Here is an 18,746-nt window from a genome sequence, read left to right as displayed (position 1 = left end):
ATTAGCACCTTTCCTTACTTGATTACTCAGGAAGAGGAGATACCTTCTATTTCCCAGCCACCTCCAGGTGCTAACAATCCATTCATTAGCAGCATTTTCACCGTACAGTAGATTGACCTTGACAGGAAAGTTGCCTCACATTCAAGATACTACTTAAAATCCAATAGCCGGGTTGATTGTTGTAAAATGGGTATTGATAGAGATGGAAACTTGAAAAAAACTCAATTTATGGATAAGCAATCACAACAGATGTAGTGTAAAAAGATACTGTTTACATGAAGACAACCTAAAACACTTTGGATCTGAGTTATTATGCTGCTGCCATAGAAGTATGCTTCCTGCTATCTCAGTATATAGACCCCAAAAAATATAAATCCCTAGGGCAAGCAACATTCCTCTTTCTGGTGTTCCTCCATGTTCATGATCTACAAAGCATCACAAAATGCCTACACACAATGCATATAGAGAAGTGACTGGTAGGGCAGTATAATAAGGAGACATAGCTAGACCCCAAATTCCTTCCTGAGGAGAATGGTCCATGAAAGAGACTGTTTAGGGAGGGACTCCTGAAGGACATACATTTTTGCAGCCCAATCTCATAGACGTCTCTTCCCCATTTGCTTGTCCAACATTAAATACACATCCCACAAATCAGGATTCAGTAGCCAACTTCAAAAGGATGTTGGCAGTTTATTCTACTACATCAGCCAAGGATGTTTTGTCATATGGATGGCTACTATCTAGAATAGTTCAACATGTTCTCTTTGATTAAGAGCTTTCACAGATAGTCTTGCAGAAAAAGATCACAATCCTTTTAAGGAAGGCATAGTGGCTAATGTATCACAACCATTGTAAGAACTGAAAAATACCCGTGGACATGTGTGCTTACCATAAAACACAAGTATAACAGTCTTCCTCTTCAGCCAAGCAGAACAGCGTTAACCAATATTTTGATTCTGCAACTGCATTTATCAGTAAACCCATGGATAAAAGAACACTCAGCCAGAGGTTAAATACAACCTAAGGAAAAACAACTATTGTAATATGTCTTTCCCCACAAGCAAATCCAAAGATGCTATTTAACAAGAAACCTGCCATTCTCAGAAATACAGCACTGACGGGAACTCCATCAGATTGCTGCTGAACGTTGTCATTTTTCTCTGATTCTTCAAATAATAATCTTATTTTTCAGACCATAACTTCTTGCATTTTACAGCTGTCATTGTCAACATTTAGAATAGAAAGTAGGTAGCATGCCAGCATTGCAGACATCAAGCGAGGATCTGAAGACAATTCTGGCTCACTTCAGTAATATGGCTTGTAGGAACAATGTTTTCAGAAACAAGAAACAATTTTCAGATCCTGAACTTGAGAAAGTTTTACATAGAAGTGATTTCTTAGCACTGCAATAATTCTGCCCCTTTCCTGCTATTTCACTAGGGAGAATCAAAAAAACAGAAGCACATGCGATCCCTAGCCATGGCTGAAATTCTTGGCATAAATATGAATTTCTGTGATTGAATTTCAGTCATCGAATTCCTGATTAAAGAGACTTTAAGGAGGACAATCAAAATCTCAGGAACTTTCATCTACTATCCAGAAAGCCCCTTTGTTTTCAGCCACTAAAACCTGGGCATCTGTACTTTTCAAACTCTGTGTAGAGACAGCTTCAGACTTTCAACTCCCAGCCATTTCTGTTAAAGATGTATTTACACTTGAAACCACTTCCAAAGTAGCCTAGAGACTAATGTAAACTGGATTTTTTTCCTGCAAACCGGGAACTACAAACATTGCTGAAATACAATCAGGAATTTAAGATAAGTTAAGGCTGCACTGGATCCAGTCTTTCTTATAGGAACCTCGTGAACACAAAAATGTGCAGGTCTGAAAAAAGCGGGGCTTTGCCTCTTCCACATGTTTCCCACATTTAGGATAAGGACTTCCACTGGTAGAAATGGCTGCATTAACAGCTACTGGCAAAGCTCTTTTGATGGATTTGACTGACATTCCCAGCCTTGTGCTTGCTCATAGTGTTTTCCCAACCCTCTATACCCACCTCACCTTCCCATATTCAGTCTCCCTATATCAGCTTCACTTACTGTGAAAACCTTTCCCCTTATCTAATCCCCTTTACTGACCTACTCTCTTCAATTTCTCTTGCCTTTTCTTTCATCTTCTCCCCACTGTACCCAAACTCAATAAATCCTTCAACGAACGACCAGTATTTTCAGCTATATTATCCTTCATCATGCTTTTGCAAACTGTCCCTTCTGCAGTTATTCATCCATTCCACCTTTAGGACAGCACTAATACTGTATGGCTGTATCCAACACTAAGGGAGCACAACTAGATTGGTTTCCCACAGTAATGAACACAACAGACTAAAATCATGGTAGTCTTGAACTGATACTACCTCACTGTTGTCACTTACCCAGCTTGTATGGTACGAGTGGGAAAAGCTGTCTCCTGGAACTGAAGAAATCAGATTCCAGTGTCCTTCACAAAGCACAGGGAAGGAAGTTCATTGCAAACTTGTACAAATTGAAATAGTTCTTTTCAAAGTATGTCAGTAAAAATAGATTTCACACAAGTCTGTAATAAGACAAAGGCTAATTAGCTGCAACCACTTTTTCTTGAGGTCAAGAAGAGTTACACCTGGGATGATTTTTGCCTAGAATAGCCACACTTATCGTTGTGATTTTTTAATTTATTTTTTTTTAACTCAGGACACACCATATCACACCTTCCTTTTTACTTGACGCTGAAGTGACAGGGCTAATGAAACAAGTTATTTTGATAGGGCACAGCCTACTTTAAAATCACATTTATGTCTCAGCACTCTGTACTTGGAGTACACTTCAGTGTACTCTGTAACACTGAAGATTGCTGTAACAGAGAAGTCAGTGAGTATTTTATCTTTTTTATTTCCCTCTGTATTTTTCTCTTCCAATTTAGGCAGCTGACAATATTCTGTGGATCAACAGCCTAATTGTTCCCTTTTCATCACTCCTTTATAAGACCTTTATATAGCTGGTCATGAAGCACTGTTTCTAAGGATGTTTCGTTCTTTCAGAACTTCTTTCATTTCATGTACCAAAAGCCCCAGGTTCTCCTAGTCCTGCAAGAGTCTCTCTGCTGAGACTCCTTCAGCACCAGCATCCAGCAGGCACAAAATTGCTGACACTCGCAGTAGGCCACTAGTACTGTTGGTCAGGCATTGCTAAAACCTTGCCCTGGATTCACCGAGGTTTACTGAAGCTGAGATGTTTTGAAGAAAAACATTTCACATTGACTATGTCATGACCTTCCTCTGTCATTTTACTTAGAAAATATCCATTTATTTCTGGAAGTAACTTATCATCAAAAGTCTTACTAGCTTAAATAGGACTTCTGCTCCTAATGTGCACAGACTCTGAAAAACTGTTCGCAGCACCAGTAATTACTTTCAACACAGTTATGCTGGGAGGACAGGAACACATCAAGGTAGTCTCAAGCAAGACAGGCTGTGGTCTACTCAATTTTATTCAGCTTCTTATCCAAACCCTTCACTGAAGCACTACAGTTAAGGGCCCATTACTGTTACGGTAAGAAATACTCCATGCCCCAAGGGTCACCCTGCACAGGTTTGATTGCAAGAGGAAGACTTAAAATTCCAGAGGACAGACAAAAAAAGTCTAAAAGAGCAGAGCATAAAAGCAACACGTGCAAGGAACTACAAGATGCTAAATACTCCCATTTGGTAACTGGGCATGTCGGGTTCGCTGTCTCTTTTTTTAACCTCAACCCTCAAAACACAGGAAAGGTGGGACAAAGAAATAAGATCAAAACACTTACCCTTCTTCCCTCCATTATTTAATACAGAGTATGTCTTTAACTGCATCTTTTAAAATAAAAAAATATGTACAATTACATCTGGAAGATTCACTTGACAGCCCTTCCACTGAACACTTCTTGCTGCCATTTCTTCCCGATATTGCAAGTGAGAGCCAGTTTGAGGTACAGTACTTGTGCAGATGCTTCGAATCATCCTGTGCAAGCCTCTCCCTTGTCTTTTCATTCCTCTGCCTATACAGGCACCTAAATTTAGGTTTACTGGAATTAAGTGCTATGAATACATCCTGCCCCTTTCATCCCTTACACCAATTTGTTTTAACCGAACAGCCACCCCTGCTAGCTCTTATGCCTACAGTGAAATCAAACAGCTCTATCAGCTCCAGTCAGTTAAGAGGAATTTCTCTGCAAGGTTCCCAGCCTGCTAACAAGTTAGGGACAACTCCTGCAGCTTGTCAGACAGCTTCTGAAGGACTACATTTCTACATCGGAAGAATTAATAGCTCCAAGCTTGTAAAGATTTACGTATCTCCACAAAATGTCAGTAAATCTGCAGCTATTATGCCAGAGATAATGATTAGCACTGTGCATATTGAACAAAGGAGTAGTGAAATCTGATTTGCATATTTCTGACATGCACGCAAATTCCCACTGCTTTCACAACATAGTTATCTACACGGTTCATTTTATTTTGATTAAAATTAACACATTTCACTGATGACCTTTAAAGGAATGCTTGCTTCCAGACTCTTAAATGCATCATTGATCTACTACACTTTGTCAGCAAAACAATGATCATTCCTAAGATGCCTCTGAAAAGCTAGTCTTACACAGATCAGTCCATAAAGTTCCCACTGATGTAAGCAATGCAGAGATGCAGAATTTGCATAATCAGCTCATTTGCTGCATTCAGCAACAAGGGACATATTCTGCCAATTCACACCCTCACCAGAAGATTGCTCTAGTTAAGAGGAAATTGCCACATTGCGATTCAACAGACATGAAGTACATTAGCCGGGCAGCAGCTAAGTAAATAAACAAATGAAGATGTATGTAAGTTATTATTACCTCTGCTCCACAGACAATGAAAATGACCTTTGCTGAAAGGCTGGTTCAGAATCAGAAGGCAAAACTTCAGGTTTCCTGTAAGATAAATGTTGATTCTTATTAGCAACAATATTGATCCACACACCCCCTTTTTTTATATTTTGCTTTTTCCATATTAATTTTAATCCAACCACATTGAAGCAACTCCACTAATTTCCTTGCTTCTTAGACATCATCATTTCCAGATACAGAAGCTGCCAGAACTTCATTAGACACCTGTTTTTTTGGTAAGGTTTTGCTAAACTTTTAAATTGTAAGTGCATTTTCCCCTTGAAAGCCATCCTCAATAGGATGCCCACATCTATACAGCTCTCTTTAATCTCCTGCTTGCTACTGCCACCCGGATGCAGCATTTATTGGTATAAGCTTCACTCTGGCCTCTGTGAAGAGGGAAGGCTGTAGCCGACTGTATTAAGCTGTCTCTAAGTCAAATATTCCAGTCTCCTAGTAGATGCAGAACTTTGCTACCACCAGTGGCTTCTGTGCCTATGTTTTCGTATCATGTAGAAGCTCTAATTGTGGTACATCCACCCTGGTAGATATTTTACACATACAGAATGAAAGGCCATACCCAAGGAGCTTAAAATCAAAGCTAGTAAAAGCAAAAGCAAACTTTAGCTTGTGTTATCTAGGTGATACTGCAGACTAAAAATCTTGGTGTATTTACCAGTCCAACTTGATATGGCTCTTAAAGCCTCCTGCCCTAGCAATATGTCCATTGTGAAGGTCAATAATAAACCTACAAATATAAAAGTCTTAAAATAAAAGGATTTATGAAACGACACACTTTGGTTTCAAAGAGTAAATACGTATATCTTATGATGGTTGCCTGTGGTGGGATTTGCATTATTTCACTTCCTAACTACCTTGCCAATCATATAGGAATGCAAGTTTGCCCTGGAGCTTGATATCCTTAGGTGATCAGGTTAATGAAGTATTATTTGGTCATGTGTAGCCACTGTAACTGAAAAAAGGAAACCTCTATCACTGCAGTCTTTTGGGCTTTTAAGCAAATCCAGTACAGCAGGAGGCAGAAGGCTACAGGTCAAACTATGGCTTAAGCCATATGACATTACCAGGGAAAATACAAGTGGTGAAAGTCCTGAAGGTACAGAAATATCTTGGGGTGGGAGCAGGGAGGGGACAGTCTTTGAAACAATGAATGAAATGCATGGTTAAGATCAAGAAGTGAGGGTTAAGAGACTGGGACACCACTATTCTGCATCTCGCCTTTTGAGTGATTTAGGGTTTCTCCACTGACCTCCTATGCCTCAGTTCCCTAAAACAGAAATAACATTACTGTCCTCCTTTGTAAGTATCAAAAGCAACACTACTGAAGACCTACATAATTTTTTACTGCAGTAGAAATTCTAAATGTTTATCAAAGGTATCTTCTACATGGTGTTTCAAATACCTGCCCTCATGTCTTCTACTTGCATCTTTGCTGACATGGTCCATACTTCTATTTAATTCATGTATATATAGGGGAATAAATTTACTTAGGGAATAAATTTACTTAGAAAAGAACAGAGAGGTCAGAGGACCAAGTAAGCAAAGGAAAGTGAGAAAACCCTTATTCTTTGCATAGGCTGAACAGTTTTGCCTTGTCCTTGAACTTTAAGAGAAAGGTAGAAAACAATACATTCAAACTAAGTGCCAATTTCCAGCTGCCTCATGAAATGGGACCTCAGCAGCAGATCTCCTAATGATGGTTAAGTGAGAAAGGCTGCCAGCTCCTTATATTAAACATAATCATCTAGTGGTGCCCTCCACTGAAGAAAGCCAGCAAACATCACAGGTTCTTTTACTAATACAATAATACAAACAGACATGGGTGTTGTAAACCTGTTCCTGCTGGTGAATCACAAAAGGCATTTCTGTGTCTGTTTTAAACCCTTAAGCCATATCAGCATATGAAAACACAGTGAGTAGATTTTTAGCTTTTTTTGCACATCAGGAGGACTCTTGTTTTATATTGAGATATGTTTTTGAAGCCAAGGCCTGGCTGTAGGCGCCCACACTGAGACTTCAGAGGCTGATTTTCGGAGACAACACTTCTAAGAGCTTCCAGTGAGACCTGAAAGAACTGCTGGCTCTTACTTGTTCAGTCGTTGCAAAGCAGCAAAGAGGTAGGCGCCACGAGCACACCCAATTAAGAGGGGTTTTTGTGTGTGTTTTGTTGTTATTTTTTTTAAAATCACAGTTATGGGTTTAAAAAGCGGAGAAATGGAAGTTGTTTTTCCTGCTTTTAGAAAAGTGAATGTTCCAGTCATTTCAAACCACTGCAATTAATGCATGATAAAATACTATGATTAATGCTACCAAAATGAACCTAATGTCAATATTTTAATGGTGCTCACTGAGTTAATATAAAGCTGCACAAAGGGCTCAGTCCTCGGTAGATGTAAAACAGTAATAAAATTGGGCTGCAATAATTTACAACCATTGCCCTAAAAACTATTAATAAATTGGGACTTCTGATGGCAAAGACCATGTCAATGGACAGAATATGCAACATCCATCACAGAGAAAAACTGATGAGAACTCACCATGCCACTGCTCTGAGCACTCTAGTGAGCTATTCATTTGAAAACAAATCAAATAAAAGGCCATTTATCTTTAAAAGCCCTTAACAAATCAGGAAGCATCTATCTCCCGGACTGTCTGCCCATCCATTTTTCACAGAGATAATTAGCACCCTGACCCAACCATTAATGAAATTGTGTTCTACTTGGACTAACGGAAAAAAGAGTTCTGTAAACAAGAATTCAGCAGTGAAAATGAGCTGTCCCCAGATATGGGTATCTCTACTGCAGAAGCTTTTGTTGGCCTTTTGTTAGAGGCAGAACATGGTCTCTTCCATGGTTTCTTCCATTTTTAGTATAAATTTCTCTTTCATTATGTACTTTTCTTGCAGCTTTTGCAGACTGAGCAAATTCAGCCATCTGCAGCATGAGCAGAAAAGAATAAATCCCTCCAGACAAAACCTCCAGCTTATTCTTGATGTTTACATCAACTTAGAGAATAAATGGAGCCAAGTCCCAATGCAAGTCCTCTTGCAGAGGAATTAGCCACACAGTAAGGTGTAATTTCTACAGGACAGGAGGACAGAAAGATGAGTATAGGAAGTTTTTACTTATATTTCAGGAACGACATTTGCTCATCTCCAGTCTTACCCATTTATTTTCCTATTTGCTACTTATAAACCTTGCAGTCTTACAGGCATAACTTAAAGACGTATGTATTAACAGTTGCACAACTACATCAACAGCCATTTAGATGCAAAAATATATCTTTTAGAGGACTTGGCAAATTCCTAGTCTTTGGATAAAGTGGGATCATTTTTATCTTGCCAGAATCACAGAGCACCATCCCCTACTTTCCTAGGCTGCAAATCAATCAACAATCTCTACAAGTCCCACTGGGACCGTCAGCGCATAACCTCATCTTTTCTGAAAATTTTTTCCCTTCTCTGCTTTATTTAGCTGTACTTCTTTGATGAAGCTTTTCTCATGGCTGCTTAGAAAGGACTTTAATCAAGGGTGTTGTGAACATCTCTGACAGCCCATGCAGTGCCTTTTTACCCCATTTTAAGTCACTCAGAAGAATACCGATATATTTTAAAGCACACATTCACTATTCTAAAAGCGTTCTTGGCTTCTCCCTGTACTCTTATACTAATCTAACTATTCTATAAATATTTATAATATTCATATGCATTTTTTATTGATTTCCCCTTGATACATGCCAGTCTTCAGGCAGTATGTCTGTCACAAAACACATGCAAAAGGCATATATATTTTTAAAGACAACCTTTTCTCTGGTAGTTAGTAAAATAATATATGCCCTTTCTTTGTTTCCTTTCAGTGTTAGAACAATATTGCTAGAAGTTACTCTGCATACTGTGAAGTTCCTGCCTATTGAATTTTCCAAGGAGAAAAAGCTTTCATTGCTTCAGACAAGAGGGCCTTTGGGAAAGATCACTGCTATTCCCAGTCACTGTGAAATAATGCAAGCAGTAACACACAACGGGGGGATACTCTGTGCTGGCATGCCTCAAGGTGCTATCAAAGTATGACTCCAAAGTCAAAGCTTCAACTGCAAAAAGGAGCTTTTACGAAGCAATTCATGTTTTGATTTGTTGTTTGGTATTTGTGTTATACTGCTCGGCTGAAGGGGAACCATTCCTTTCCTTTCCAATCATCTATCAGGCACCTTCAACACAGAGGCAGGTTTAGCACTGAGGAAGGAGGAAGAAAGAGACAGGTAGTATGGGAGCAGAGGGATTTTACCATTACTAAAGTATTTCACTAATTTAATCTAGAAAGTTGAAAGCTGGAAGATGGTTATAAATTTTCAGAAAAGTTCTGTACTGGTAGAAATGTGTCTAGATAGCCAAGATACTAACCAAGATCCCTTGAAAGGATACTGCAGGGATCTGGGTTACACATATTCCTGATCACAGAGGTGAACATCCAAATACACAATGAAGTTCTGATAGAGAAAAACTCTGAATGATCCCACTGAAAATCTCCTCCTGATCATGCTGCTGCTCTAACATCAGTCTACTTTCCAAAATAAAATAAATAATTAAAAAAGAAAAAGGTGATTTTGTTTCCAGCACCATCATTCACGAAATTCCTGCCCCACAGATTTGTTTTTTAAATGAACAGTCACTGCCTACTTAAATGTCGGAGTATGTGGGAAGGGGCAAGACCTTTTTTCACAATTCCAAAACAGTGAAACTGATAAGACAGCAGTGCCCCAGGCTCTTCGTATGCCAGTTGAAGTTGCTTTGCTGCAGAAGAGTTAGCACTGGAATTGTGATTCTAAGAATTCCACGTAAGTTATATTTAGTGGAAGCCTATCATAATAAACACTATAGGAAGCAGTTCATGAAACCAGCAAACGTAACAAAATAATGTTTATGCAGAACTCCAGCAAAGATAGATAAGGCTATCGCTACAGATCACCAATGCAAAATTACTGAAGCAACTTGCTATGCCATTGGTTTGGGGTCTGGTTTCAGTGTGGTTTGGTATTCGTTTGGGTTTTTCTAATTAATACGTTAAACTCTCTTATGTAGTTGAAACACAATCTACAAAAAAATAAGGAAATACCAGGTTTTACTTGAAAAATTTTTGTAGCATATTGTTTGGATTGAAAAATCAGCTCCTGTGTATTGCTAAGCATTACTAAGTCAATCAAAAGCCAGAATGGGAACTTCTGCTATTGGTGAAGCAGGTATCGCTAACACGGGATAATTGACAAATGAGCTTATAAAGGTGTGAATTGTGACATCAAGAAAAATAAAACTTCTTTGTAATGAACTGGAGTGGACAATTTTAATAAACACTTAAGGCAAAAAGGTTTTAATATGGATATTCCTTAAGTTAGGAACATGGCTATTTAAAGAATACTCCTTTAATAAAATAGCCCACATTTCTGCATAGATGAAGGCTCATGTAAAAAGTGCCACTGATTACATGTGAAGTATTTTGGTTTTACATCAGTAAAAGATAAAGGACCCTAAAATGGTATCTTTTGCTGCCTCCATTGGAAAAAAATTATTGTAGTGTTGAATATACAGAATGGAAAAGTATTCTAACTGCTCGCTACAACCCCAAAAAGCTTCTTGATATGACTTTTTTCATTTTGCTGTATTAGTTGTAGCACCACAATTAGCTTTTTCTTTGACATTCATCAGCATTTTTAGTGCAGTCCTAATGGGCTATTTGTTCCACCTATCACCTGGAAAAAAAATAAATCCAGCACACTGAATTAAGAGTCCTCACTAAACAAATGGTAACATGTCACTTTTTTTTTTTTTAACCTTGTCTTCACAAAGCAAATAGCACAGACACATGTTACCAAAATGCAGAGAACACAGAATTTTAAAAGTAAAATAAAGGAATCTGGGGGATCAGCACTGAGTTTACATCATTTTCTGCCAAGCACCTGTCCCCAAGCCTTAAGTCTAAAACCGATGCTCTGGGAAGAACTTTTTGCCAGCTTATATACATGGACCATTTCATTCAGGGTGTGTTTGAAGAGCTACCACCCACTTCCCAGACATACCAACTGAAAGAGCTTCCCTATCAGAAATGAAGTAAATATTTTATTAGACAAAACCTAAGGAGAATGAGTCCATCAGACTAAGAAGCACCCCTCATTTCCTGAAAGGGTTTCTTCATTGTGGTTCTTTTGGGTTTTAGACACTGAAACTACAAACACCTGTAGTTTGCTACCTGATAGGCAGATGCAGCTCCTAACAGGCAGTTTACTTGCTGATGTAGCAATTATTCTTGAAAGTCATCTCCTACTTCACAAGACAAGATTCTGGTTTTATCAATGAATGTCTTTGGTAACTCACTGACTATAGGCACTACCTACATCTACCTTAGCAAGTTGTGTGGCACCATAAAATCAGGTCTATACAGCAAAAATTTTGATGCTGAAGATATGGTTTTCACACTATACATGTTTTGGGAAGAAAGAAAGGGAGGGACACTCCTTCAGGTAAGGTCTAGGCAGTTCTGTGAACTAAATATTCATAAGTAGTAGGAGAGCATTATGTGCACTCCTGGAGCATATTCTTAGTTTCAACCAAAAGGAAATTAGCTTACATATTCCAAAACCACTCTGCAATGTAAAGCAAAGCACAGTAAATAGGCAGGATCAGGAGACCTGCTTCAAAAGCATATTCTTGATTCAAAGGAAAACACTAATGTAAATATACCAATAGTCACATGGCTTTCAGCTTATCATTATTTTTTTTATTATTTTTTTTAACAATGTCTTTACCAAACTAAGACAACTAATGCCACAAGACCAGCTTAATTTGAATGAGCAACATATTTTTGTAATCTTATACTTACCAAAATTTGGCTCTAACTTTAGTTTGTTATACTTAAGAAGCAATCTGCCACGTAGGGAAGCTGAGGGGGAGTGTTAACCCAAAACTGCAGTTATCTGCACTGTAAATTCCTAGAAAAGCACTTAATGTTGAATCCTAAGATGATACTTTTTAAGGTTACCAAAATAAAACCCCATTTTGTACTGAACAAATAGTGCACCTTATAAAAAACGCTCCTCATTCTGCTGTTCTCGTTCTTGAACAAAGTTTTCCCCCAGCAGTGCTTCCCTTCACCAGGAAACTCAGTGCTCTACTGTGATACCAGGGCCTCTAAAAAGGATCATTTCAAACTTATGGAGATAAAATCAACACTCTGAAATGCACACGTTTCACATTTAAAAAGCTTCACAACTCCTGTAGAACTGCTACTTTGAAAACTGAAAGAATTCTTTCAAGTAAATCAGTAAAATCCACTCCCTATGTCTGTGCTCTTGCTAACAGGAGAGTTGTCAGTTTTAATTCAGAGAAACAGTTAAGTTTGGACTACTGTATTATTATAGCCACTACTTATAAAATATTGTATAGCTGCATTTTACCACACTGAATCCCAAGCCTCCAAACAAGCTGTTTAATTTTGCTCCTAAGAATGACAACTCCAATAATAAACCAGCACAAATTATGCAGAAGGATCAGAGACCTTACAAACACATTCTCAAACTTATTGAATGAATAAATCAAATATCCATACCCAGCTGCTTTATGTGCAAAGGCAGTCTTATCCCTGTCAATGCATTTTAGTGTTAATTTTTTCATGTAAATTCTATTGATTTTAAAATATTTTACAACTCTTAATTCTCCAGGCAAATTCTAGCAAGAGGAGTAGGAAGAAAAGGAGATCTGTGCAGTCTTACTGCAAAGCTGCAATGTGGTTCTCTCTGGAGAGCCCTCTGCAAGAATTTATGTGTATGAATTCAAACCAACTGATTTTTCACAATAAGTTGCAAACATGGCCATACATATGGGATAATCCACCTACATTACTGACCACTGCTGTTCCTAGAACGGTGCTACACCTTGCAGTGAAAACCTGTCAGTTAATTCTGGTGCTCCTCTGGAGACCATGAGGGCTGTGCTTTTCATCGTAGGATGTGATGGACCACTCCTTTTCATACAAGCTCCTGTAGTCCGTAGCTGCATTTCTGAGTGCTCGGGACTTCTGCTCTTTATGTGTCAAACAGCTCGGTCTGGTCGAGTGGAGTAAGATCACACAGTTCCCGATAGTGAATCTTCAGTATTAGATACATCGTCCAGCACCACAAAGAAACTTCACGGCAGGATTCAATTATCCAGGGCAACATTGGCCTGAACTGAATCATGAGAACTGTCTATTTAAATATAAATCACAAGCACAGTACTTCTTACTATTACATACATGGAAATTATGCTTGTACCCATTACGCTCATTTGAAAATGCTCACTTGAAAACAAACCCATCTGATCACTTTGAGGAGATAGCAAGGTACGTAAACCCTAACGGGCTCTTGAAGAGACACATTTCATATGCAACATCTGCTGCTGCAAGGCTTTTGGCTTGGTTTACCTCATACCTTTGCTGCTTGTCTCCAGAGACGTTGCTGGACCATCCATCTATCATTCTGTGCTTTGCGCAAGTAGGACTTACATTGCAACTTAAGCACAACAAAGTTCAGAATTATCTGGAAGCAGCAGGGTTTTTTTAGCTGAGATGTTATCACCTAATTGGTTATACTCTTATAGTTTTCAAGACTACTGGTTGGACTCAAATTACCCAGCAGTCCAAAAAAAAGATTTTTGATATAGGCACAGACAAGTAAGGTCTAGGGGATCAGGCAGATATATAACATCCTGTGGCATGGAAAACATAGCCAGCTGAGGCTGAAGAGATGCATAGGAAGTAAAACAGCAGGAGGAGGGTCAATTTTCTACAGAATATGAAGCCTAGTCCCCAGGGTTGCATAATCCGGCACAACCTTTCATATTTCAGATAAACTTTAAGAAACCCGCAACACAGGCAAGTCATCTTCTGAATTCGATACCAATTGGTAGCTCTTAGAAGACAAAAATCAGACATACTGACTTGCTATAAAAATATTGATAGTTATGGTAAATTTGACTTTCCTGTTTAAAATTTCTAGGCACAGAGCATTAGGACTGGAGCTTAAATCTACATCAAAGAGAAAATGAAGTGGATGTGGAGAGAATCTTACGACATTTCCATTTTATCTTCAGACTGAAAAATAAACACAAATTACTATAAAATATTAGCTTCCAGTTTTAACTTTTTTCCTCAAAAAGATATTAAAATAGCTTCACTTTAGAAAAATTTTAGGAACCACTGACTGAACTCTTCAGTGTACCCAAAACTATTAATATTCAAGAAAGTTCCAACCTTAAAAGGAAACCCAAGACAGTTGCTCGCTTTCTAGCTGTTTAATAGCCAGGTCTATATGATGTCCTCCTTGCATTTAAAAAACCCATGAGCCTGCTGCTCAATGTGGTGGGTGCCCTGGTGGCAAAGGACGAAGAAGGCAGAGCTACTGCATATTGCCTTTGCTTCAGCCTTCACTGCCAAGGCCAGCCCTCAGGATTCCTAGACCCTGGTGGCAAGAGAGGAAGTCTGGAGAAAGGAAGACTTGCCCTTGGTCATGGAGGGTCATGTTAGAGATCACTTAAGCAAACCTGACACCCACAAATCCATGGGCCCCGACGGGATGCACCCCCAGCTGCTGAGGGAGCTGGCAGATGTTACTGCTAAGCCACTCTTCATCACCACTGAAAGGTCTTGGAGAACAGGAGAGGTGCCTGAGGACCGGAGGAAGGCCGGTGTCACTCCAGTCTTCAAAAAGGGCAAGAAGGGCCCCGGAAACTACAGGCCAGTCAGCCTCACCTCCATCCCTGGAAAGGTGATGGAACAGCTCAGCCTGGAGGTCACCTTGAAGCACGTGAAGGAAAAGAAGCTTATCAGGAGCAGTCAGCGTGGGTTCACCAAGGGGAACTCGTGCTTGACCAATCTGATAGCCTTCTGTGAGGGAATGACTGGCTGGGTGGACGAGGCCAGAGCAGCGGATGTTGTCTCCCTTGACCTCAGCAAGGCTTTTGACACTGTCTCCCCCAACATCCCCACAGGCAAGCTCAGGCAGCGTGGGCGCGACGAGCGGCGGTGGGTGGGCTGGGACCTGGCTGCGTGGCAGACTCAGGGGGCTGTGACCAGCGGCGCAGAGTCGAGCTGGAGGCCGGCAGCCAGCGGGGCTCCCCAGGGTCACTGCTGGGTCCAGGCTCGTTCAATTTACTCATCAGTGACCTGGGCGAAGGGACAGAGCGGACCCTCAGCAGATCTGCTGGCGGTACAAAACTGGTTCACCCGAAGGCTGCGCTGCCATTCAGCGAGGCCTGGGCAGGCCGGAGAGTTGGGCAGAGGAGCTGAAGTTCAACACAGGCCGGTGGAAGGTCCTGCCGCGGGGGAGGGACAGCCCCCTGCACCAGTATGGGCTGGGGCTGGCCTGCTGGGGGGCAGCTCTGCGGGGAAGGGCCTGGGAGCGCTGGTGGGCAGCAGGCTGCCGTGGGCCACCAGTGGGCCCGTGGACAAGGTGGCCAACGGTATCCAGGGGTGCATTAGGAGGAGTGTGGCCAGCAGATCGATGGAGTTTATTGTCCCCCTCTACCCTGCCCTGTGGAGGCCGCATCTGGAGTGCTGTGTCCCGTTCTGGGCTCCCCAGTTCAAGAGACAGGGAAATACTGAGGAGGGTCCAGTGGAGGCTACGAAAATGATGAGGGAACCGGAGCATTTCCCTGATGAGGACAGGCTGAGAGAGCTGGGGCTGTTCAGCCTGGAGAAGAGAAGACTGAGAGGGGATCTTAGCAATGTCTGCAAATATCTTAAGGGCGAGTGTCAACAGGATGGGGCCAGGCTCTTTTCAGTGGTGCCCAGCGACAGGACAAGGGGCAACGGGCACAAACTGCAACATGGGAAATTCCATCTGAATATAAGGAAAAGCTGCTTTACTCTGAAGGTGACAGAACCCTGGCACAGGCTGCTCAGAGCAGCTGTGGAGTCTCCTTCTCTAGGGACATTCAAAACCTGCCTGGGCATGACTGTGCAACCTGCTCCAGGTGAGCCTGCTTTAGCAGGGGTTGGACTAGATGATCTCCAGAGGTCCCTTCCAACCCCGACCATTCTGTGATTCTGTGAATATTCTGTATGAATACACCATGCTAATAATATTTGTTATCTGGTATGTCTCTATTTCTAGGGATACAGCTAAGCAGACAAACTCCCTGGCTGACTTGAAAACTTCAGCCGTTATCATCAGCTCAATCCACACGCTGCAAGAGTAAGGTGACTTCAAGGAATCACAAGGCAGATGTCAGTAGCCTCTTCGGGCAAACTGGTAAAAAGCACAATACCCTTGGCAGACATTCAGCTCTGCAAACAGTACAATGCCATCTTATTTCACTTATCTATGGTCTACAGATATTCTCAGGTATTTTCTATAGGATTAACAAAATTTAATAGCTATCAAATAATTTGCATATTAGAGTACTGACCAAAATGTAAGATCCATGTGAACACATAAGTGCCTGACCACTCAGCACTCAAAAGCCCTGCTCTGCCGCCACCAAGCACTCCGCTGACACTTCAGTTATTGGCATTAACATTTGCAAAGCACATAAAAGTCTAATTTAAATCTGCACTGAGATCCACCTGAAGTTTAAGAGACTGACAGAACCTGGCACCTCCTTTGATCTCAAAACACCACTGCTATCCACCAGCTACACATTTCTCTACTGATCTCATTTGAAGGGCACATTTGAAGTAGCTCTTTTTAGAGCATACCTAATAGATCTGGCTTCACAGTGTTAGCCATCTCCTTTATAAAAACCGGGAAGGAGCTATATGTTTTATCAGCACGGATTAATAGTTGGAGCATTCCCTCGGGAGGCTGATGACCCACATTCAGGTACCTCCTCTGTCAGAGGGAGTTCACATCAAAATCCTGCTTCAGTCAACACAGCGCTCTCCTACCCAGACATGACATTATTCTTGGGGAAGCAGATTCTTTCCTCCTTGCTCTAAAAGTTAAATATATTAATTAAATTATTTTCATAAAACAGTTAAACAGGAGAAGCATGTGGAAGCCTGACTCTGCAGTCCACTGACATGGATACAGTTTGTTCTCCAACATTTACTTACCCAAACCTCTCTTTCATACCTTGAATAAATCCTCCACATACTTCACCACGGTATTACAAGAACTTCATACCCACTGTTGCCTTCTTTCTAATATGTGACATGTTTTCAGGGAAAAGCCTAACCTCTGGTTTTGCAGGACATTTTTTCAAGTAAGATGAGTGGTTCTCTCACTATCTTTAGAAGATTCTGCACTTGGAGTCACAAAAGGAGGAAATAACTTCCTGCAGCACAGTGTAAGATGTCTAAATGCAACAGAGCAGGATTTTACATGCTTCATTCTTCCTGCTGTTCCTGGTTTTCCACTGACAAGCTCAGCCTGATTCCTTCCTTAGTACACTTATTCTGACAGATTGTACTCTTCGTATACAGCAGGTTCTCCTTCTGCCCTGTATACACAGTCTAACTATCACATTCAAGACAAATACACCATGGCCAAAAGTCTTACGTGGATTTGCTGAATGGGTTAAACTCCCATATAATGTTGTGAGTGCAGTAACATCTCATTTTTGGAAACGAAAATAGGCATCACGTGACTGCTGGAAGATCACACTCCTATTTAGAAAATGAGCAAATACTGATAAAACCAACAGCTCCTTTCTGCTTCTCAGCTTGATCATAAATAATAAACATTACAAATCACAAGAAGATGGCTTCTGGTGAAATTCTAATTTGGACAACTTTATAAACGTCTTTTTCCCTATCTCCTTTCAGCCATCCCAATGAAATACAGTATCCCTTACTGATACTGTAACCCTTGTGTACTAATTAAGCGCTTACTTAACTGCACATAGCATTCAACCAGCTACCATAGACTTTGGAGTTGTGAGCTTTCTTTTTTTTATTATTATTATTTCTTTTTATTTAGAAGGTTCACTGAGTTTAAAAGAGTTGCATAAATTATCACTGATCTCTGCAACCATCAATTTACTCCTCGGGTATAATGGGTGATGAGAAGACTCTCATTGACTCCCAGGATTTCCCCTCATAGGTTTTGATGAGCACCCATACTGAGACAGCAGGTTCTGAAACACCTCCTGCCTCTTCGGGCTAGATGCCAGCGAGGACGTTCGTGCCCATACCACCCTTTCAGTCTTGTGGTTTTCCCAAAGCAGATTCTTCTGTACTTTGAAGGAGTAGATCTGATGCAATGTCTAGACTGCCATCCAGAAGGTTCAAGAGGGCAACAGGGGCTTTCACAGTGGTCACAACAACAGCCTACGGAAGCAGTGGTGGTGGTGGGAGGGTGTTCAGGCCCCTGCTGTGAGGTTCTGGTAAAGACTGATGTTGAGCAGAACATTTCCACTATTCTCATGAGAATCATTTTAACAGATGTAGGAAGGAAAAGCAATTTGCCAATAACCTTCACAAACATTTAACTTCTAAAATAACGTCTTTTGTTTTGATGAGTTTCATTTTATTGTTTCTAAAGTAAATTTTTTACCTAATGAAAGCAGCTCAGTTCTGCTGCCTCTTTTAGGACATTCTATAACTTCACAACCACTGCTGGCTTCTTTTTTTAACAAAACATTTTTAAGACCTATTTCTATATATTTTATAAATAGATAAATCTACATCTGGAGAAAACAAGCTAAAATAAACAAAAAGAAAGCTAAAAACCCCAAAGGCAATGAAAATTGCATCACATTATCAGCCACACAAGGAATTTTTATGTAACCTGGATGAAGTTCCTCTTCAGATTTTATTCTACAATATGTCATTGTG

At 40.4% G+C, this 18,746-nt stretch overlaps 1 protein-coding gene across 1 annotated transcript in view; it reads right to left on the bottom strand.

Annotated features, from left to right (window-relative positions):
* Positions 1-4,971, bottom strand: part of TPK1 (thiamin pyrophosphokinase 1) — a 250,428-nt gene extending 245,457 nt beyond the window's left edge. The window contains exon 1 of the mRNA XM_040591790.1: positions 4,900-4,971. The gene's annotated coding sequence lies outside the window, so the exon portion shown is untranslated. The remainder of the gene's footprint in view (positions 1-4,899) is intronic.
* Positions 4,972-18,746: the final 13,775 nt, after the last annotated feature.

This window comes from Falco naumanni, chromosome 4, assembly GCF_017639655.2.
Source record: "Falco naumanni isolate bFalNau1 chromosome 4, bFalNau1.pat, whole genome shotgun sequence".
NCBI classification, from domain to species: Eukaryota; Metazoa; Chordata; class Aves; order Falconiformes; family Falconidae; genus Falco; species Falco naumanni.
This window is presented reverse-complemented; position numbering and strand designations above follow the sequence as displayed.